Genomic DNA, 23,456 nt, shown 5'->3' on the forward strand with positions numbered 1-23,456 from the left:
CTGGGTTTAGTAACACTAATGCATGGATATGCAGCAGTCCTCTGCTGGCCTGACTGGTCCAGTCATGCTCATTTTTCTGACCTGTACAATGCAGGTACATATCATCTAGTGCCTGCATTTCAGATGTTGTGAAATTTAAAATGTATTTTTAAAAAAAACAAAACTTTTTTTTTTTTTTTTTTGGTTAAGGGCTCTTTCATATGTCCTTCTTCTTCTTTTTTTTTTTTTTTTTTTTTTTTTTTTATTTTTTTTTTTAATCTGTTTATGGATGAAAAACAGACACAAACCTATTTATATGGACTAGCGGATGTAAACAGATGATCTGTTTACATCCATTGATGTCCACATCAGTTCACACGTTTTCATACATCCAATTTACCAATGTAAAAAATGGACTGTGTCAGTTTGTCGTGTGGTGTTTTTTTTTCTTCTAAAGACGTAAACTGACGTGTGGTCTGTTTTTTTTTTTTCCATTGGCAAAGGATGTATGAAACCGTGTGAACTGATGCGGGGGTTTTTTTTTTCCATCAGTCACGTTTTTATCCAAGAAAAAAGTAATACCTATGTGACTAGATCCTAACACTTCTGGCAGCTTCTAACATTCTGCCTCTTTTTTTAAAAATTAAACTACAAGGTGGTGTTTTTTGTTTTGTTGTTTTTTTTGCAAGAGATATGCAGGCTCGTTTTTGCTTAACATTGTGTTTGGTGCTCCTCACAATTCTTTTTGTACATTGCACATGTGCTGTGCATGGTACATTCTAGCTCCTTCTCATCCGGATGTACACAATGGGAAGGATAGTACAGGGCAGTGCATTAATTACTAAAAACCCATTAATTGACAAGACAACTCAAATGACAAGGAAGTTTTGAGTTTCCAACCTGTTGGAGCACAGATGTGTTGAAGACATTAAAGCAGCAATGGGCAAACTACGGCCCGGCGGACCTTTTAAACCGGCCCGCGGAGCTAGGCTCCTCTCACAGTCCGCCCTGAAGACCGGTGTAGCATGAAAATCTGTCTCCTATGAGGATCTGTCCCCCTCGACGTATCTGCGCATGTGCCGGAGATCGCCGATCGGCTGCTAATGCCTGAAACTGGCACATGCGCAGATACGTCGAGGGGGACAGATCCTCATAGGATACAAATTTTCATGCTACACTGGAACGGCGCGGGAAGACGGCGAGAGGAACGCGCGGAGCAAAGGTAAGTGAATTGACACGGGGGACTTACTATGGGGGATGAATTACTATGGTGGATGAATTAATATGGGGAATGAATTACAATATGGGGGATGAATTACTATAGGGGGGAATGAATTACTATATGGGGGATGAATTACTATATGGGGGATTAATTACTATGCTTACTATGGGGGAATATTACTATACTTACTATGGATGACACATACACATCATTCATCTACTCTTGGTCCGGCCCCCGGGTCCAATATATGAACCCATTGCGGCCCTCAAGTCAAAAAGTTTGCCCACCCCTGCATTAAAGTGTTAAAGACAGTTGTTACAAGGTCTAGCATGTGATGCCCTCGGTTTTGGATTTTTACCAACAAATTGGGATCTATTGTCTGATGATGAAGTGGGAGAAAATGTGGGTTCTTTTCATCACCAATGTCTTTAGTTTGCTGAATATAAAAATGGTTCTCTACAGTGGTAAGTAGGATAATAAAGGGGCAGCAAAGTGGCTAAATGGTTAGCACTTCCGCCTGGCAGTAGTAGGGTTGTCTGTTTGAATCCCAACCATGGCACAATCTGCTTGGAGCTTGCATGTTCTCTCTGTAACTGTATGGGTTTCCTCTGGATACTCTGGATTCCTCCCACGCTCCAAAAATATGCTGGTAGGTTATCTGGATCCTGTCTAAATTGACCATAGTATGTGTATGTATGAATGGAAGTTAGGGACCTTAGATTATATGCCCCTTGAGGGTTAGGGACTGATGTGAATATACAATAGATGTAAAGCACTGTGTAAATTGATGGTGCTGTTTTAAGTACCTGTAATAAATAAAGGAGAAAGCTGTGTATGGAGTTGCCAGGAAAGAAAGTGTATAAACAGACAAAGATCAAACATTTTCTTTATTGTTCATCTCAGGGCACAGCGATTCTTCACGTTCAGGACTGCTTGAATTATGCTGTCACCCACTGGTGAATGGGCACTGGTCAGAAAGCAGGCTGGCTTCCCTGCCCAGGCATAACCCAATACACCACGGCCTCCATTTTCTGCTACAGTCCATAGGTTTTGGATATTTTTCTTATGGTGTTTTGCCTATGTAGTTACTACCTGTTTCTATATATTCCTTCTGAAGAAAAGGAAAGGGCTTTATCCAGATTGGTCACCTAGAGCCAAGAGGGGGCGATACCTTGGGCTCATACCCCAAAAATTGGTGGCCACATGCTATGTTGCTTGTCGGCATCAGATTCTGAAAGCAATCCTCACCAAGGTGATCTGGTGATGTTATTGGCAACGTGCTCTAGAGGTCCATAGTAGAAAATTCCCTGTTGGAGTCCTGTCCTTGGCCATGTTTGGAGCATTCCTTCTGGGATGGATTGGGCTAATTATAACCCTGTGGCCTGAGTATGTGAGTGCCTACTGATGGCAGTCCCCATTTGTTGTGGCTATGTATTAAGGTAAAAAAAAAACAAAACAGCCTTTACAACCACTTTAAAGGCTCTCTTACTCTTGCAGGCATACTTTGAACAATTTATCTTCTGTTTCCTCTCTAGAAGGACCCTGATTTCTTTTCACATATGCAGGATCTTGTGGCTCCAACCTAGTTTGCTAAAGCTGTCTGTAAAAGATGCCTCACGCTTAAGCCTTTTGAAAAGATGTCTTTTTGGTGGGAGTTAAGGTCCTACTTCTACAATAGAAGGTTCCAAAGTCCCCTTTTTCAGGAGAGTCCACCTTCACAAGACATCTTTCCAAAAATCCTCTTCCAAATGAAGGGACATGTTTGCTCCTAGGAGTGTGTGGTGGTATCTATTACAATTTTCCTTTCTCTGGGTCAAAGACAATCCAGACTTCTGAGTTCAATTGATGGTTTGAAAGGGGCACAAAATAGTTCCAAATTAGCCCCTCCCTTCTTTCAAGTCAACCAAATTTTGCTGGGTCACATTTGCAGAACCCCATGAGCCTTCTCTTTCCCTCAGGGAGTGGTCCTGTACTTAAGGGGGACAGGTTCAAATAATTATTTGGAAACCTGTCATGGGAACAAAATCCATCAGAGTTATTCTTGACCTAAACAAGTATCTCCTTATTTCCAAAGTTTCATATGGACTCTGCAAGATCAGTTCCTCTCTAAGACGCCCATCTGCATTGTCCCACTTTTCCTCATCAGTGCTTTCTGTGCTTTGCAGTAGGAGACAAACTGTTTTTCACACTGCCATTTGGCTTACTCTCTATTCCCAGAGGTTTCCCAAAAATACTTGCACATCTTCTTGCCATCTTTGGAACTCAGGACGTTTAGGTAACTGTATCTAGATTACCTTCTTTTGAAGCACTCCTCTAGTTCCAGCTGAATACAAATGCACACCACACTTCTCAGTTATTTGTAAATAAAATTTCGAAAGCCATTCATAAATTTCCTTCCACTTCACAATTATGTGTCGCTTTGTGTTGGTCTATCACATACAGTGGATATAAAAAGTCTACACACCCCTGTTAAAATGTCAGGTTTCTAGGATGTAAAAAAATGAGAAAGATAAAACATTTCAGAACTTTTTCCACTTTTAATGTGATCTATAAAATGTACAACTCAATTGAAAAACAAACAAATCTTTTAGGGGGGAAGTAAACAAAAAACTAAAATGTTGCATAAGTCTGCACACCCTCTTATAACTGGGGATGTAGCTATGTTCAGAATCAAGCAATCTCATTCAAAATCATGTCAAATAGGAGTCTGTACACACCTGCCATCATTTTAAAGTGCCTCTGAATAACCACAAATAAAGTTCAGCTGGTCTAGTAGGTCGTTCTTGACATTTACTTACACACACACACACACACACACACACACACACACACACACCTCGCCAAATGCAAGGAGAAATTCCTCTGTAGTGAGCACAGATGGAGCACCTGCACTCCAAGCCTCATTGTGAAGCCGAGTTCTAGTTTACAACTTACGGTTTCTGGCTTCAGCGGTCAAACGTTTCCTGTAGTTCTTGATCAGGTTTGCACACACTGCAACAGGGATTTTGACCCACTCCTCCACACAGATCTCTAGATCTGTCAGGTTTCGGGGCTGTCGCTGAGCAACATGGAGTTTCAGCTTCCTCCAAAGATGTTCTATTTTATTTAGGGCTGGAGACTGGCTAGGCCACTCCAGAACCTTGATATGCTTCTTACGGAGCTACTCCTTGGTTATCCTGGCTGTGTGCTTTGGGTCATTGTCATGTTGGAAGACCCAGCCACGACCCATCTTCAATGCTCTGACTGATGGAAGGAGGTTGTTGCTCAAAATCTCACAATAAATGGCCCCATTCATCCTCTCCTTAATACAGTGCAGTCGTCCTGTCCCCTTCACAGAAAAGCACCCCCAAAGCATGATGTTACCACCCCCATGCTTCACAGTAGGGATGGTGTTCTTGGGATGCAACTCCTCCTTCTTTTTCCTCCAAACACGAAGAGTGAAGTTTAGACCAAAAAGTTCTACTTTGGTCTCATCTGACCACATGACTTTCTCCCATGCCTCCTTCGGATCATCCAGATGGTCATTGGCAAACTTCAGACGGGCCTGGAAATGTGATGACTTGAGCAGTGGAACCTTCCGTGCAATGCATGATTTGAAACCATGATGGCGTAGTGTTCTACCGACCTTTGAAACTGTGGTCCCAGCTCTCTTCATGTCATTGACCAGCTCCTCCCTTGTAGTTCTGGGCTGATTCCTCACCTTTCTTATCAGTGATACCCCACGAGGTGAGATCTTGCATGGAGCCCCAGTCCAAGGGAGACTGACAGTCTTCTTTAGCCTCTTCCATTTTCTAACAATTGCTCCAACAGTTGATCTATTTTCACCAAGCTGCTTGACAATTGCCCCATAGCCCTTTCCAGCCTTGTGGAGGTCCACAATTTTCTCTCTGGTGTCTATTGACCGCTCTTTTTAGTCTTGCCCATGGTAGTAGTTGGCGTCTGACTGACTGTGGGGTGACAGGTGTCTTTAAAGAGCTCAGACAGGTGCTACTAAGTTAGATTGAGTGGAGTAGAGGTGGACTTTTTAAAGGCACAGTAACAGGTCTTTGAGAGACAGAATTCTTGCTGTTTCTTAGGTGTTCAATACTTATGTTCAGCAGTGCAAGACAAATTCTTTACCCCCTTCCTGTCCAGGGCAATTTTCAGCTTTCAGCACTATCACACTTTCAATGACAATTGCACGGTCATGCAACACTGTACCCATATGAATTTTGTACCATTTTTTTGAGAAAGATAAAGCTTTATTTTGGAGGTATTTATTCACCGCTGGGATTGTTATTATTTTTGCTATGTAAATGAAAGTCCAAAAATATTTTTTTAAAAAGTGGTTTTCTTATAAAATTTTGGAAATAAATAATATTTCATCATAAATCTTGGCCACAATTTATTCCATTATTTTTTTTTTCTTTTACTAAAAAGATAAGCCAAATTAGTTTATAACCAAAAATTATAAATTTTAAACTTTTTTTTACATTTTTATTTTATTTTATTTGTTTTTTTAACATACTGTCACCCTAGCAGTACATTGTCACCATGGTAACACTGTACTACTTGTGGGGGGTGATGAAGATTTTTGTGTTTGTTTTTTTTTACACTGATTGCTTTTACACCCATAAAAGCAATCACATCTCTTTCTCTCTGTCTGCATTCTTGCAGCCTTTGAGAACTACTGAGTGAGCTGTGATGGGTCACAGCTTGTCACATGGTACAAGGCTGTTGTGAATAGCCTTGTACCATGTGACCTCTGTGATCATTCACAGATTTCACATGTAGTAAGCAATGATGTCACAAGTGACATCTTGCTTACTACTTTGCATGTGCTCACTGATTGGCCAATCAGTAATCACATGATCAGGACCTCGTACAGAGGTCCCGTCCGACGATCGGTGTTTCACTGTGTCCAGAGGACACAGCGGGCATTGGATCGTGGTGCTGCGCGCTCCCAGGGAGCACGCACAAGCAGGATGCGAGGAGGCCGTTTATAAACGGCCACCCGACCCTGCAGTGTCACCGTCTGGCCGTTTATATACAATGGCCAGACGGGAGATGGTTAAAAATCATACATTTCCTGAATTTATTTTTTTTTTAATTCGGTCTCTCAGAGTGGAATGCACCTACAATATGAATTTCAGACCTCTCCATGATTTCTAAGTTGGGAGAACTTGCAAAATCGCAGGGTGTTCAAATACTTCTGTTCCTCACTGTACATTACTGTGTACAGTTTTATATTTTAGACTATTTATTCTAAAGAAAAATGTAATTTCATAAGCTTTAAGGGGAAGTGGTTGGAGGCAGAGCTGGGCAATGTTGGGTGGGGCAACTGGTGGAGAGTAAGTTTTGTGACTGGCTAGTAGGTCTGGACTTTAAATTTTAACCCCTGTATATACCATGGAACACAGTGAAGACAGTTCGCATCAAGTAGAGAAAATACAGAGCAACAGTGACATTACCAAGAACTGGACATTCCTCCCAAATTGATGAAAAGACGAGAAAAAAACAGGTCTAGGAGGCTGCCAAGAGGCCACAGCAACATTAAAGGAGCTGCAGGAATATCTGGAAAGTACTGGCTGTGTGGTGCATGTGACAACAATCTCCAGCATTCTTCATATGTCTGGGCTATGGGGTATAGTGGCAAGATGGAAGCATTTTCTTTCGAAGCAAAACATCCAAGCCCGGCTAAATTTTGCAAAAAATGCATCTGAAGTCTCCAAAAAGCATGTAGGAAAATGTGTTATGGTCGATGAAACAAAGGTTGAACTTTTTGGTCATAATTTCAAAAGATATATTTGGCACATCACCAAAGGAACACCATACTCACAGTGAAGCATGGTGGTGGCAGCATTATGCTTTGGGGCTGTTTTTCTTCAGCTGGACTGGGGCCTTAGTCAAGGTAGAGGGAATTATGAACAGTTCCAAATACCAGTTAATATTGGCACAAAACCTTCAGGCTTCTGTTAGAAAGCTGAACATGAAGAGGAACGTCATCTTTCAGCATGACAAAGACCCAAAGCATGCATCCAAATCAACAAAGGAATGGCTTCACCAGAAGATTAAAGTTTTGTAATGGCCCAGCCAGAGCCCAGACCTGAATCTAAAAACCTGTGGGATGATCTGAAGAGGGCTGTGCACAGGAGATGCCCTTGCAATCTGACAGATTTGGAGTGTTTTTGCAAGGAAGAGTGGGCAAATATTGCCAAGATGTGCCATGCTGATAGACTCATACAAAAAAAGACTGAGTGCTGTAATAAAATCAAAAGGTGCTTCAGTAAAGTATTAGTTTAAGGGTGTGCACACTTATGCAACCATATTTTAGTTTTTTAGTTTTTCTTCCCTCTACCTAAAAGATTTCAGTTTGCTGTTTAACCGAGTTGTACATTTTATAGGTTACGTTTAAAGGTAGAAAAAGTTCTGAAATGATTTATCTTTGTCTAATTTTTTAACCAGTTGCTGCCCAGCCTATAGCCAGATGGTGGCCGGGCGAAAAGCTCGTCCCTCCGGGTGGATGCCATATGGCTCCCTTTCAGGCAAGCGCAGTGCGCCTGCCCGCAGAGCCGCTCTGCAGCGCGATCTGTCACCGGCCGTGTACCTCGGACACGGCCGATGACAGATCTGTCTACTGGCCCCGTTGCCGATCATATGACAGTTGTATACAATGGATGGCTTCCTTTCATGCCATCCATTGTATACAAGTGTGTCTAGCTGTGAATGGTCACAGCGATCACATGCTCAAGCTGGGCCCAATCACAGCCCAGCTGTGTCATGTGATTAGCTGTGGCCAAATCACAGCTACGCACAAAAAAAAAATCCTGAATGAATCGATGTCATATATGCTTGCTTATTATTATTATTATTATTATACAGTATTTATAAAGCGTCAATAGTTCGCTCAGCGCTGTACATTACAAAGGGGGACAGAACATGTGACAGAACAATACCAATACAATACAAAACATGAGGGGATCGAGGGCCCTACTCCTTGGAGCTTACAACCTAGGAGGGAGGGGATAGTGGTACAGGAGGAGATAGCTGTGGGGGACAGAGTGTTAGGAAGAGTGGAGGAGGTCGGCAGGTTAGCAGGGGGTGGGGTAGGCTTCCCTGAAGAGATGGGTTTTCAGGGTGTGCCTAAAGGAGAGGAGAGTAGGTGATAATCTGATGGGTTGGGGCAGGGAGGTCCAGAGGATGTGTGACACCCTGGAGAAGTCCTGGAGGCGGGCATGGGAGGAGGAGACCAGGGAACTAGAGAGAAGGAGGTCTTGTGAGGAGCGGAGTGTGCGTGCTGGGCGGTACTTGGATATTAGGTCAGAGATGTAGTACGGGGCAGTATGGTGGACAGCTTTGTACGTCAGTGTTAGGATTTTGAATTTGATCCGTTGCGCAATCGGAAACCAGTGGAGGGATTGGCAGAGGGGGGTGGCGGAGATGGAGCGGTTGGAAAGGTGAATGAGTCTGGCAGCTGTATTCAGGATCGACTGAAGCGGGGATAGCCAGCGGCGAGGCAGGCCAGTGAGGAGGGAGTTGCAGTAGTCGAGTCGTGATATGATGAGGGAGTGGATGAGCTGTTTAGTGGTTTCTGGGGTTAGGAACGTGCGTATTTTGGCGATGTTGCGGAGGTGGAGTCTGCACGAGTTTGTTAAAGATTGGACTTGGGGCTGGAAGGATAGGTTGGAGTCTAGAATGATACCCAGTACTCTGGCCTGCGGGCGGGTTTGATGGTGGTGTTGTTGGATGTGACGGAGAAGTCAATGGGGGGTGGTGTCCGGGCTGGGGGGAAGACAAGAAACTCGGTTTTGGAGAGGTTCAGTTTAAGGAAGTGGAGCGACATCCAGTCTGATATGTCGCTCAGTAGGTGTGTGATTCGGGCAGAGACTGAGGGGGTCAGGTGGGGGGTTGAGAGATAGATTTGTGTGTCGTCGGCATAGAGGTGGTAGTTGAAGCCGTGAGAGTGTATGAGTTGGCCAAGGGAGGAGGTGTAGATGGAGAAGAGGAGGGGCCCGAGGACAAAGCCTTGAGGGACCCCAACAGAGAGGGGGAGTGAGGGGGAGGTGGTAGCATTATAGGTAACGCTGAAAGAGCGATGTGACAGGTAGGATGAGAGCCAGGAGAGAGCAGAATCTCTGAGGCCGAGGGAGTGTAGTTTTTTGAGGAGGAGGGGGTGGTCGACTGTGTCCAAGGCCGCAGAGAGGTCAAGGAATAGGAGCACTGAATAGTGGCCATTAGGTTTGGCGGTTAGCAGGTCGTTGGAGAGTTTGAGTAAGGCAGTTTTGGTGGAGTGTAGGGGACGGAAGCCGGACTGTAGGGGATCGAGGAGGTTGTTGTCGTTGAGGTGAGAGCTTAGTCGGGTGTAGACTAGGCGCTCGAAGAGTAATTCTTTGCTATAAGCAAATTGTGTAAAAAAAAAAAAAAAAAATACTGATCACTTCCCCAAAGTAGTACAATGTTACTATGGTAACATTATACTACTTTGTTCATAGTGAAATATGAAAAAAAATCTTAAAAAAAGAAAAAGTTTAATAAAAAACTAAAAATAATAAAAAAAATTTTAAATTATCAATTTTTTTTTCATACTGTCACCAGTCAGGGTCCCTAATCACTGCCATGCCAGTTATATTATGACGCTGTACTGCACTGGTGACAGTATGTAAAAAAAAGTGAAAATAATTTTTTAATTTTCTGAATAATTATGACAGAAATTACAACTTCAAAAAACTTGCCATGCCTCTTACGAAATACGTCGGACTGTCTAGTTTGCAAAAAGTGGTCATTTGGGGGATATCTGCACTGTTCTGACATTCTTGGACCTCAAGAAATTAGATTGGCTGTCAGTACTTCAGGATTGATCAATATTCAGATCTATACCATAGTTTGTGAACTCTATAACTTTCCTGCAAACTAAATAATACATTCTAATTTGGGTTATTTTCACCAAAGACATGTAGCAGAATACATCTTGGCCTAAATTTATGAAGAACAATTATTTATTTGCAAACTTTTATAACAGAAACAAAGAAAATCATGTTTTTTTTTTCAAAATTTTCGGTCTTTTTTTGTTAATTTAGCAAAAAATAAAAACCCCAGTGGTGATTAAATACCACCAAAAGAAAGCTCTAGTTGTGTGAAGAAAATGATAAAATGTTTGTTTGGGAACAGTGTTGTATGACCGCACAATTGTCATTCAAAATATGAGAGCGCTGAAACCTGAAAAATGGCCTGGGCAGGAAGGGGGTAAAAGTGCTCGGTATGGAGGCAGTTAACATCACAGAAACCTGAAATTTTAACAGGGGTGTGTAGACTTTTTATATCCACTGTACAATGGTCCAGCTTGGAGCAAGGTAACTATGCATATACCGTTCCTGTGGGATCCCCCTAAAAGCTGGAATTCACTGTAGTAGACACTGCTTCTGCAGTGATCTTCATTAGCTGCTGGGTTCCCATGCATATAATAAGGGACCTCCAAATATCTGGTCCCTCCATGGGGTACATTAGTACGCCTTACCACTCATTAGCTGCTGGTTTCCCATGCTTCCTTGCTACGCTGTGAACATAGGAGGTCGGCTGCTCGGCACTGACACCATACAGAGATTGCTTTGCATTATCTCAGTGAATGCAAAGCATTCTCTGATTAGGTGAGGGAGAGAGGCAGGGCAGTGACATCATTCTCTCTACATTGTCCAGCAGCTGGCTTCCTGTGTCCACAATGCAGCAGGCACGTGACTCAGAAACTTGTCCAGGTCACTGCAGTATCAGTGTCTACTACAATTTCCAGCTTCTATAGGATGCAACAGGTATGATATACTGTTTGTATAGTTACATTGGTCCAAGCTGGACCAATGTAACTATGTACACATATTCATATCTCGAATTCTTGAGCCGCTTGCCGACCGCCTCACTTCCAAGTATGGCAGCAAAGTGGCTTTTCTGCGCTGGATCACCTATCTGATACGTGATCCAGCTATTTTGGGTAGGGGGTGTGCACTCCTGCCTGACGCCCTGGCTATCCTATGATTAGTTACAGCACAAGCCAATCAGCAGGTCCCGACCAATGATTGATGGTCACAACCTGCTGATCGGCGAATGACAGGACGGAGCTCTGATTATAAACAACACAGAGCTCAGTACTGACAGCAGGGATATGCCAGTTTTTGTTTCCCCCCCAAGGCAGGGGAAAAAAACAGCACATCCCTTAGTAAATCAACACACAGTCAACATATCAAGCATTGTTAGGCACACAGTTAACCCATTGATTGTCCCTAGATGTTATCCCCAGCCAGTGTCATCAGTACAGTGTAACTGCATATTATTAGCACTGTTCACTGTATTAGTCAATGGTGATGTCAGTCAGTGACTTCTCACAAAGTGTCAGTGTCAGATCGCCTACCATGCTGTCACAGTCCCTGATCGCTGATCACTGCCATTACTATTATATAAATAAATAAAAATTCCAGTATAAATCCCATAGTTTGTAGACACTATAACTTTCACACAAACCAATTAAAATACACTTATTGGAATTTTTGTACCAAAAATATGTAGTAGAATACATTTTGGCCTAAATTTGTGGGGAAATATCATTTATACATTTTTTTTATTATGTTTTATCGCAAAAAGTAAAAATACTGGGTTTTTTTTCAAAATTTTTGGTCTTTTTTTGTTTATAGAAAAAAAACCCAATGGTGATCAAATACCACCAAAAAGAAGCTCTATTTGTGTGAAAAAAGATCTAAATTTAATTTGCAGTGTTGCATGACTATGCAATTGCTAAATTAGCACAGTGCCGAAAAAATGACCTGGTCAGAAAGGGGGTTAAACCTTCTGGAAGGCAAGTGGTTAAACAATTACTTCTGTTCAATCTTCTCAGAAGTAAATGACACACAAACATTAGCTGGGGACCATATTGGTTCTAGTGGAGAAGGGTTATTTTCAGGAGAAGGGCTAACAGATAGAACTCTCAACTAAAGTTTAATAAATCATTGGATCCTGATGGTATTCAGAGAGCTATTTCCTTGTTTGCCTCTCTCTTGTGCCTCTCTGTTAGCACTGGGGTCATGTTATCAGAGTTAGGGGGAGAAACTGAGATAGAAGTAAACCGCTGGAATTCCAATCAGTACCAGCTGCAAAGGTGTATTTGCTTTGTAAGAATAAATCACCTCTAATGTTGTGTGTACCATGTGTGTGTATCCTGCTGCAATGTGTAGAAGTATTCATTCAATTCTCTACATTTTTAAATTGGAGAACCTCAAGTTGTTTACATTACACATACAAATACAGCATTCCAAGTTCTTTCCTGCCCAAGTACTATAATGTGATTCATGATCGCTATTCTTACTTTTATAGTTCAGGAAGTGAAGGGGGGGTACTCAATTGTTGTTCTCCCTGTCCTGGTACCCCAGGCTGCATGCCTAGATAAGAATCTGGTATGAATGTTAAGCAGAACCCAAAAACACATTTTCCCTTATTTTGAATGCCATCCCTTTAAAAATAAAGTAAAAATAGCATGAGATTCCACTTACAATTCCAACTAGGTCCTTATCCAGGCATACAGCCTGAATGGCCAGGAAAGGGTGTGCGCTTGCTCCCCCCCTCCTTCCTTCGCCACATGCCTTTCAACATTTGGAGGGTACCTTGTAAGGTGAGGACTGCTAAGACTCCCCTCCTTGAAAGACACCTTTTCCCTATTGTTGAGAGGACAAGGGCCTCATCTCCACATCCGGTCCCTAAGAGGATCCGGGGGTTTGCCAAGGGGGGAACTTACTGGCGCCTTTAAACCCCCTTTATAAGGGACCTCCCAAAGAGTGATTTCCAAAACGTCTCCCAGGATGGAAACGAACGAGTGTTCAGGAAGTTATGTACAGTAACAAAGCCATGGGAGGTCCACCAAGAGAAAGAAGGGGGATGTTCTAAGCTGGGAGGGGGGAATAGAGGATTATGCGTAATCGGCAAAGAGGTAGAAAAGGTGATATCAAGTTACCCGAATATTTAACAGAATCCCAGGTTCGTAGACTGTGAATCATGATGGGGCTCAGGTCTGGAGGGCGCAACTTATGCGGGAGCCAAAGCGATGTATCTAAGGAAAGCAGAGCATAATTGAGTAATTTCAAGAGTACCCATAACGGGATATCTGTTGTGGCATGAAGCATGGACAACTAGGAAATTTGAGCCGCCAAATAATATCTAGAAACATGTGGGCCTCCCAAGCCTCCCTGCAGTTTATGGGTATACAGAGTGGATCTGGACACTCTGGGACGCTTATGAGCCCAAATAAAATGAAGAATCTGACTTTTCAATAGACGAAGAAATGAATGCAGGGACCCGAATAGGTAGAGTGCGAAAAATGTACAGGATCTTCAGCAAGATAGTCACCTAAACAGCATGTATCTGGCTAATCCATGACAAAGAAGGAAACTGCCAGGAATGAAGCAGGGAAGTCACGGATCACAATAAAGGGTAATAAATAGCCGAAAATAAGGTAGAGTAGGAGGTAGTAAGTTTAACGTCAAGATAATTCAGGGAGTAGGATGCCCAACGGTATGGAAATTGTGTCTGCAACCGTTCAACCAGGTCAGCAGGGAGCGTATTCAATGCCATGGCTTTAGACAAGTAATGCTAAGGCCAGATATGGCTGAAAATTGGTCCAGTATGCCCTGGAGATTGGGGAGAGTGATGAAAGGATTGGTTAAAACCAAGAGTGCATCATCCGCAAAAAAGTTTGCCTTATACTGAGTTCCTGCATAGGGGACACCGGAAATATCCGGGTAGTTTCGAATGGATGCAGCTAGATTTTCGACAGCAAGAACAAAAAGAGCAGGTGACAGTGGGCATCCCTGTCTCGTGCCCCTGAAAATTGTCAAATATCCAGGCTTTTTTTCCTCATCTTTCTCAGAGGTCAAGGTAGATGAGTATAAAGCAGAGATCTATGCCAAGAATACGTCACCAAACCCCTATCTAGACAGTGTATAGGTCAAATACTCCCAAGAAAGCAAATCGAACGCTTTATATGTGTCCAAGGATAGAAGGAACCCTGGTATCCGGCAGCGATGTAAAATATGAATGAGATGGATGACTTTACGCATGTTATCAGCAGCTTGTCACCCCAGAACAAAACCTACCTGATCCCTGTGGACAAGTGAGAGTAGATATTTATTCGGGTGCGCAAAACCTTCCCCAAAATCTTCAAGTCGACATTTAGCAGCGAGATGGGTCTGAAAGCTGGTGGTTCAAAGGCATCCTTAGACTTCTTAGGGATCATAGTAATGTACACTTTAAGAGACTCCAGCGAAAGCCGGGAGCCCTGCTTCAAAGAATTGAAAAATGCCACCTGGTGAGGAACCAGAATGGTGGCAAATTTTTTATAGTAGAGCCCAGAGCCACTGCCCCTCACTCGGAGTTGAACAGGTTTATGTGTGCTACCCATCTAATTAAGTTTCTTGGCCAACATTGGCCCCGGTTTATTAACGCATGTATAAAACCTATGTCCAACTCAACGCAAGGCCTTCTCAGCCTGTGTAGTATAAAGAAAATCAAGTTCAGTTGCCAGTGCATATCAAGCTTTCCTACTTGCCGCAGTAGGATGGGCTTTCCAGGTAGCATCCACCGTGGCCAATCAAGAGGTCAATTCCAGCATCCTCTTTTCTCTGGCACATTTCCTGGATGATACAATTTGAATCAGGTGACCCCTAATGGTGGCTTTGTGAGCCTCCCACAAGGAGACGGCCGAAGACACAGAACCCACATTATCCAAAAAATAAGATTGAATGTGTGAAAGAACCTGGGAACAGGAATGCCTGAATGGTGAGAAGGGATTCATTGAGTCTCCACAGAAAAGAGGGCCGAGCCAAATCAGACCAAGGATGACAATCTTTTGAATTTAAGATAGATGTCGGAAGGAAATTAAAGCGTGATCTATTCTACAAAAACTCAGGTGTGGAGCTGAATAAAAAGTGTATTCCCGTGATGTGGGATGTAGTTCCCACCAAACATCTGCCAAACCATATGTTTGCAGCATATCACGTAGTTTAGATTCCTGGGTAAGGTCATGGCTAGGGGTCATGTCAGCAGGGTAGCGACGATCAACAGAGGAATTAAGAGCAACATTTGAATCACCCATCAATAGAAGAATACCACGTTGATGGTGCAAGATCACTTTCAGCAAATGAGAAAAGAATTTGTATTGAAATCTATTTGGCGCGTAATAGCCCACCAGAGTCACTTCATGACCCCAAAGGGTACCCCGTAGGAGCAGATACCTGCCTGTGGGATCAGCTATTTCCAGGTTGCAAGTAAACATCAGATTGCGTCTAACAGCAATCACCACTCCCCTATGCATCTCGGGGGCTGAAGCAGAGAAAAAAGTCTGACAATGGTGAGAGAGATAGCGTGGCGCAGAGGATTGGGAAAATCATTTCTCCTGCAGACAGAATACATCCATGTCTTAGGACTTGAGATAATGGAACACTCTAGAACGTTTGGTCAGAGAATTAAAATCATGAATATTTTGAGAGAGAAACTTTAAAGGTTTTACCGCCATACTGAGTCAGGGGAATTCAGCTGCCAAGAGATGCCAAAAATGACGGTCCAATCTTCAAATGCAACCTTGCCCCGGGTGGCCCCAGATCTGTAAAAGAAGAGAAAAAGGAAACAAAAAAGAAATGAGACAGAAGAAAAAAAACATACACTCTAAGGTAGTGTAACAAAACCACAGTCAGTGGACATTGCGTCCCAACTGCAACGACACTCATAGAGGGGTAGCTCTACCACTGGACACATGGGTGTGTCATAGACAGCATAAAAAAAAAAAATCATGGAGAAGGGGATGAAAGGGGAGGGGGAAAGAAATGGGGGGGGGGGGGAAACAGACAGGCAAATAGTCAATTTCAAATATAAATCCCCAAGTAATGCATTACATTACACTTCAATATACAAAGAAAATTTAATAATGAACACAGACATAGCAGCGTAACATAAGAGGAGGCACTCCGGGGTCGCAGTCCCGATAGATTGGAAGCCAACACTAACCACATAAGGCACAGGACCACAAGCCAGAAAAGCCCCTGGCGTACAGTAAAAAGGCACATTATATCCTCCCCCAACAAAAAACCCCCCAAAACTTTCCATCAAAACAAAAGGCACCAAAAAGCTCAAGACCGCAACCCCAATAGTTTTCACGGGGTGCAGCAATCCAATGCAAAAATCAAGGAGCCGGCGGGAGCTGGGGATCCCCATAAACAGAGTCCAGTATTGCAATGAAATTTGTTTGAAACAAAACATGGAGACCAAAGGGGGAGGATACGGAGGCCTACAAACATTTCACCTACCTAGAGACAATCAAACCCGAGAGCCCTCAAGTTCCTATTAGAAGAAGTAATTCAAAGCCAGACAACAGGGAGCCAGTGGGGGTAGAGGATCACCACCAGTACAGTCCAGTATTGCATAGAAAAACATTTCAAACTGTAAAAAATAAGAACATGAAACATACAAATAGTTCGCCCAACAAGGGCCAGTCAAGGCCTCTGCCTCACCAGGAACATGGAGAGTCACGGCAATGGACCAAGCCATATAAGGAGAGAAAAGCTAAATAGTTAACCCACAAGGGCAGAAGGTGCAGTGCCTCCAGGGTTGACTTGGCCTCCTCCGGATTATGGACAACATGGGTCTGGCCTTGCTAAGGGAACGTAAGCCTAAATGGAAAGCCCTGTTGGTACCTGATGTGACGGTTCAAGAGGACTGACATGAAGGGTTTCATCTATCGACGTTTCTGTATGGTGGATGGTGCCAGATCCGCAAATAGCTGGTATGGATGACCCTGGAAGCAAAGATCCTGTTTGTCTCGTGCAGAGCGTAGGAGAGATTCTTGCGTGCGGTAATAGGTGAACTTAATTATGATGTCCCTGGGGGGACCCTCAGACCTCCTCAGACCCAAGGCCCGATGAATACGATTGAACTCCAGGCAGTCTATCAGTATCACCGGTTCCAATTCTTGAAAAAGTGAAAAAGTAGCAGTGGACGTGAGGTCAACAATGGCTTTGGGCAGGCCACGCAGGCAAAGATTACCCCGATGAGACCTATTCTCAAAGTCCTCCAGATGCAGGAGAGCCTCGTCAAGCTCCTTTTTCAGATCTGAAGGGTCCTGCTCATGGTTTTCTATCACCGTGACCGCAGCATCCACCTTGTCTTCAAGAGCATCAGTGCGACTTCCCAAATCGTGAATCTTCTTAGTGAGATGAGTGGCCAATCTGGAGGTGGCTGTAGTAGGTTCTTGCTGCAGCATGGTCTTGAACCTGGCCAGGAGGTCTGCGTCCTACAAAGAAGGCTGTGGGAGGTCAGGAGGGATGTCAGGCAGGCTCTCTAGGTCAGAGAGAGCATCCGGGTCGCCTGGGATTAGCGGCAGGGTCCCACCAAAATCAAGGCCGGGGCTTCTGGCGGGTAGGCCACAAGACCGGAAGGGCTTGTAATCTGGTGCTGGAGGTGTGGGAGGCAACCGACTTCTTCCCTATGTGTGGCGGGGGGTCAGCAGAGGACTAGGGTAGAGCGGGCTCTCCAGGAGGTGTTGGTGATCACGGATGTGCCTGGCGGTGGAGGAGCGTGATCACCGAGTGGCCATCTGTTGGCACTGCTCACGAGCGCCCCCAACCCCCCCGGAAGACAGGTATTTTAACCCCTTTGTGATTTTGTGATGGAGGATAAAACAAATCTTAACGCCTGAACACAATTTTGCTACTTTTTACATGTAAAACTGTACATATGATCACAGCTACTTATCTAGGTGAATTATACCTTGTTTTCTTTCAGGACAAATTGGGCTTTCTTTTGGTGGTAAGTAGTAAAGGATATCTCCTGATTCTGGAAAACTGTCTGAAAATAGTAAAAAAAAAATTTATTTGGCATTTTGCTACTATCATAACTTACCACCAAAGGACAACCCAAAATACATTCTTCTGTTCTTGACGATCACAGCGATACCACATACAGTTACAAGAAAAAGTATGTGAACCCCTTGGGATTACGTGGAGTTTCGCATGAATTGGGCATAAAATGTGCTCTGAACGTCATCTAAGTCACAACAATAGAAGAACACAGTCTGCTGAACATAATACTACACAAACATTAGATGTTGCCATGGTTTAATTTCACATAACATGTAAACATTCACAGTGCAGGGAGGAAAAAGTATGTGAACCTTTGGACTTAATAACTGGTTGACCCTCCTTTGGCAGCAATAACCTCAACCAAACGTTTCCTGTAGTTGCAGATCAGACCTGCAGAACGATCTGGAGTAATTTTGGACCACTCCTCTTCACAAAACTGTTTCAGTGTAGCAATATTCTTGGGATGTCTGGTGTGAATTGCTCTCTTAAGGTCATGCCACAGCATTTCAATCGGGTTGAGGTCAAGGCTCTGACTGGGCCACTCCAGAAGGCGTATTCTATGCTGTTGCAGCAATTGTTTTGTTGAATTACTTGTATGCTTTGGGTCATTGTCCTGTTGCATCACCCATCCTCTGCGGAGCTTCAGTTGGCGGACAGATGGTCGTACGTTTTCCTGCAAAATGTCTTGATAAACTCTGGAATTCATTTTTCCATCAATGACAACAATCCGTCCAGGCCCTGAGGCAGCAAAGCAGCCCCAAACCAGGATGCTCCCTCCGCCATGTTTTACAGTGGGGATGAGGTTTTGATGTTGGTGTGCTGTGCCTTTTTTTCTCCACACATAGTGTTGTGTGTTCTTCCCAAACAACTCAATCTTGGTTTCATCTGTCCACAGTATATTTTGGCAGTAGTGCTGTGGAACATCCAGGTGCTCTTTTGCAAACTTCAAACGTGCTGCAATATTCTTTTTGGACAGCAATGGCTTCCTCCGTGGTGTCCTCCCATGTACTCCATTCTTGTTTAATGTTTTCCTTATTGTAGATGTGTCAACAAAAATGTTAGCATGTGCCAGAAATTTCTGTAGGTCTTTAGCTGACACTCTGGGATTCTTCTTTACCTCATGCAGCATTCTGCGCTGTGCTCTTGCAGTCATTTTTACAGGACGACAACGGCTAGGGAGAGTAGCAACAGTGCTAAACTTTCTCCATTTGTAGACAGTCTGTCTTACCGTGGACACATGAACATCAAGGCTTTTGGAGATACTTTTGTAACCCTTTCCAGCTTCATGCAAGTCAACAATTCTTGATCGTAGGTCTTCTTAGAGCTCTTTTCTGCGAGGCATGGTTCACATCAGACAGTGCTTCTTGAAACCAGTAAACCCAAAACAGGTGTGTGTTTTTTAAGGGCAGGACAGCTGTCAGCAACACATCCAATATCATCACACTGATTGGAGTCAAGGTTGGCTCACTCCTGGCTCCAATTAGCTCTGGGAGAAGTCATTAAGCTAGGGCCTCACATATTTTTTTCCTCCCTGCACTGTGAATGTTTACATGTTATGTGAAATTAAACCATGGCAACATCTAATGTTTGTGTAGTATTATGTTCAGCAGACTGTGTTCTTCTATTGTTGTGACTTAGATGACGTTCAGAGCACATTTTATGCCCAATTCATGCAAAACTCCACGTAATCCCAAGGGGTTCACATACTTTTTCTTGCAACTGTATGTGTATGTTATTTGTTCTTTGTACCCATAGTATTGCGCCAAAAACAATAGTGCACATTTGGCTTTTTTCATTATACCTAAAACACTCTGACACTAACTGACACTGATACTAATTTAAAAAAATCCTACCCCAAATATACTGATCCCGACCTTTGACCCTAACATTAACTCTGAAACTGACCTAGATCAAGCCTTTATCTAGTTATTTTTTCTCTACTTTAAAACTTTTATTACTATTATTTTTTTACACATTTTTGTGTATATCTTTCTCCCTGGAAATTAGAGAAAGATACAACGTATCTTTCTCTTCATACAGAGGAGAAAAAAAAAAAACACATGGGTAGGCTGCACAGTGACTGATCACTGAGATAACAGCAATCAGGTGATAGGGAAGCGGGAGTCCTGCTCCTGACCGCTATTACGAGACTAGGCTCTCAGTGAGAGTGCTCCCAGCACAAACACTAGTGTGTACAGGTAGCAGAAAGAGGTTAAAAATCTGAATCCCCAGCAAGCGGCTGGGGATTCAGAATTTTTTGCCCTCCCCCAACATCCTGGCACCCTAAGCTTTATGCTGACATCGGCTCTAATTAATTGTCTGATGCCAAGTCTAATTCAGGTAGAGGTTTTTACATTTAATAAAAATATATTTATGTATGTATGAATAAGTACAGAGGTGCATTAACCACCTGCTGAGGATTTACCCCCCTTCCTGACCAGGCCATTTTTTGCCTTACGGCGCTGCGTTATTTTAACTAACAATTGCGCGGTCATGCAATGCTGCACTCAAATGAAATTTATGTCCTTTTTTCCCACAAATTGAGCTTTCTTTCGATGGTATTTGATCACCTGTGCGGTTTTTATTTTTTTCTATAAAAAAGCGATAATTTTGAGAAAAAAGACCAATATTTTTGACTTTTTGCTATTAAATATGTCAAGTAAAAAAAATGTAAAAATCAAATTTCGTCATAAGTTTAGGTCAAAATGTATTCTGCTACATATCTTTGCTAAGAAAAAATAGAAATCCCAATATGTATAAATTGGTTTACATGCAAGTTATAGTGTTTACAAATGGCGGTATAGATACCAGAAATGTTTATTTATTTTTACTAGTAATGGCGGTGATCAGCGACTTATAGCTGGATTGCGAGACTGCGGTGGGCATTCTGACACCGGGAGAGCTGACTATATTGGTGACAGTGACACCAATATAGTGATCAGTGCAAAAAGCACTGACACTATACTAATGGCACTGGGCAGGAAGGGGTTAACATGAGGGGCAATCAAAGGGTTAACTGTGTGCTGTTTTACTTGTGTCTGTGCTTCACTGTAATCACACTGCTTTGGATGGCTGTGCTGTGCACAGCCATCCAAAGAAGTGTGCACGAGCTGACAGGGAGGAGAACTGTATTGTTTACATACAGTTCTCCTCCCGTCCAAGATCCTTGGCAATCACCAGGCACTGGCAAGTAATCACCATCCGGGACCTGGTGATTGACAACTGTGGCTGCGAATGGCAGTGCTTCGCTTGCGCCCCCTACCCGGAAGTGCAAAATCACCTACTGTATATATACATGATTTTGTGCACCCGTGCCGCCCTGTAGCAGTATATCTGTTATAGAGTGGTCGGGAAGCGGTTAATGTATGCCTTTCATTTCTTCCCAGAGTTCAGTTCTAAGTCTTTGTTTTTGAATTTAGATATATTATTGATATTGGCAGTGGAAACCATTAGAAAGACCATTCCTATTTAAGGTATAATACAGTATACATGATAATGTTTTGCTGATTTATTTGATATGAAAACTTTTTCATGCACTTTGCTTTTCTGTTTTGATTTATTTTTACATATGTATAAATCTCAGCAGGATTTAATGAGCCATAACCATATATGTTTTACTTTATAAATGTATGTAATGATAGTTCGTGAAAATAACCTTGACATCTGGTAACCTGTCTTTCCTGGAACCCCTCTGACATCGTATGTTCTAACAGATGGCATTATCTGAAAAGAGATAGCATTTGAGTGGGTTACATCACAGGGCACCTTCTTGTTTCCCACACTTCTCGCCTAATTATCCAGCACAGCAGCTGAAAACTTTCAAACAGGAAGCTGTTTACAGATAACACTTGTGACTTCTTGAGCTGGAGAACTGAAGGCATCTTTTTCAATTAAGATCTGTCAGGTTTTTGTAAACATCAGCTATGAGATCCTTAGGCATTGCAAGTCAGAGGACAGTTCCAGCCCCAAGCCTCAGGGGAAATACAAGGTAAGGAAACTTTTCACTAACTTCTCCATCTTTTCTTAGTCTTCCTGATAGCAAGAATAGTGATAATATTTTCAGTTTTGTTGGATCATACCCCATATGGCCAAACGTTTGTAGACAGCTGACCATCATACTTGATGGAGATCCTGTTTCAAATTCTGTTTCAAAACCATAGGCTGCCTCCCTCTTTGGAGCTCTAACAGCCTCCATAAGATTTTGGAATGTTTTGTGGGAATTTGTAACTATTCAACCAAAAGAGCATTTGTGAGGTCGGTATGGTTGGTGAGCGAAAAGACCTGGCTCCCAATCAGCATTCCAATTCATCCCAAAGGTTTTCCTTAGGATTGAGGTTTACACCTCTGTGCAGGCTATTGGAATTCCTCTATGCCAAAGTCATCAAACCATGTCTTTATGGACCTGGTTTGCACGCCTAACTTAATACTCTGAAGCAGCCTTTCTCAACCTTGCCTTGAAGGAACCCTTGATATAATTTTGAGCTCTCTGGGAACCTTTTCAAAAAATGATATAGCTGTGATTCATAGAAAAAGGGCATGATCAACAAGCTGCTAAAGGTTTTCAATAAATCATAGAGATAATGATATTTTTGGTGTCATTCCAAAAGCATGCTATATTTGAAAGGAGCAAAAAATTGTACTCAGATGATGATATTAATAATAATAATAATAATAATATGGCATACCTAAAATATTTGATAACCAGAGCAAATTATATTACAATACTACCATGTCAATAATAATCATGAAAGTTAATAATAATGGCCAGAAAAGAAAGAGACTGTGAAAGTGTACAGTCTCCTTACACTAGATAAAAAAGCACAACGTTGCCTTTGTGGTCAGTGGAGAAATACCCCCATACATTCGTAATCAATGAAGGTGGGAGATGAGTCTATCATTGCTATGTGAACTGCTAGCAAATTCTGGAGGGACCCTGCCTGAGACTGCTTTGGAGGGTTGTCCACATACTGCTGGCCATGTAGTGGGGTTAATTTACTAAAACTGGATAGTGCAAAATCTGGTGCAGCTCTACAGAGAAAGCAATCAGCTTCCATTTTTTTTTGTCAAAGCTTAATTGAACAAGCTGAAGTTAGAAGCTGTTGGGCTACCATGAACAGCTGCACCAGATTTTTCACTCTCCAGTTTTAGTAAATCAACCCAAGTGTATCTGTTCCTTATGTAATACTGGGCAAACCATACGTGAGCAACACTGATGTTATTCCAAAGGTTTAGAGAGCTGCCAATAAATATGGGTGTCTGGTGATGGATGTAATATGCTAAATCAGACTGCTGGGATACCTGTTTCTGCTGTAGCATTTGAACGATTCCCTTTGTTAACATGCTGATAATTTCTCTATGTCTTCTTACCTTGATTCATGTAGTTGTTTCTTTGGACA

At 42.7% G+C, this 23,456-nt stretch overlaps 1 protein-coding gene across 1 annotated transcript in view; it reads left to right on the top strand.

Annotated features, from left to right (window-relative positions):
* Positions 1 to 21,997: 21,997 nt before the first annotated feature.
* COLEC11 (collectin subfamily member 11) overlaps positions 21,998 to 23,456 on the top strand; it is a 51,760-nt gene continuing 50,301 nt past the window's right edge. Inside the window, exon 1 of the mRNA XM_089686738.1 lies at positions 21,998 to 22,048. The gene's annotated coding sequence lies outside the window, so the exon portion shown is untranslated. The remainder of the gene's footprint in view (positions 22,049 to 23,456) is intronic.

The sequence above is a fragment of the Staurois parvus genome, unplaced genomic scaffold (assembly GCF_062004578.1).
Source record: "Staurois parvus isolate SC_StPar_1 unplaced genomic scaffold, SC_StPar_1.0 ptg000409l, whole genome shotgun sequence".
In the NCBI taxonomy this organism is placed as follows: Eukaryota; Metazoa; Chordata; class Amphibia; order Anura; family Ranidae; genus Staurois; species Staurois parvus.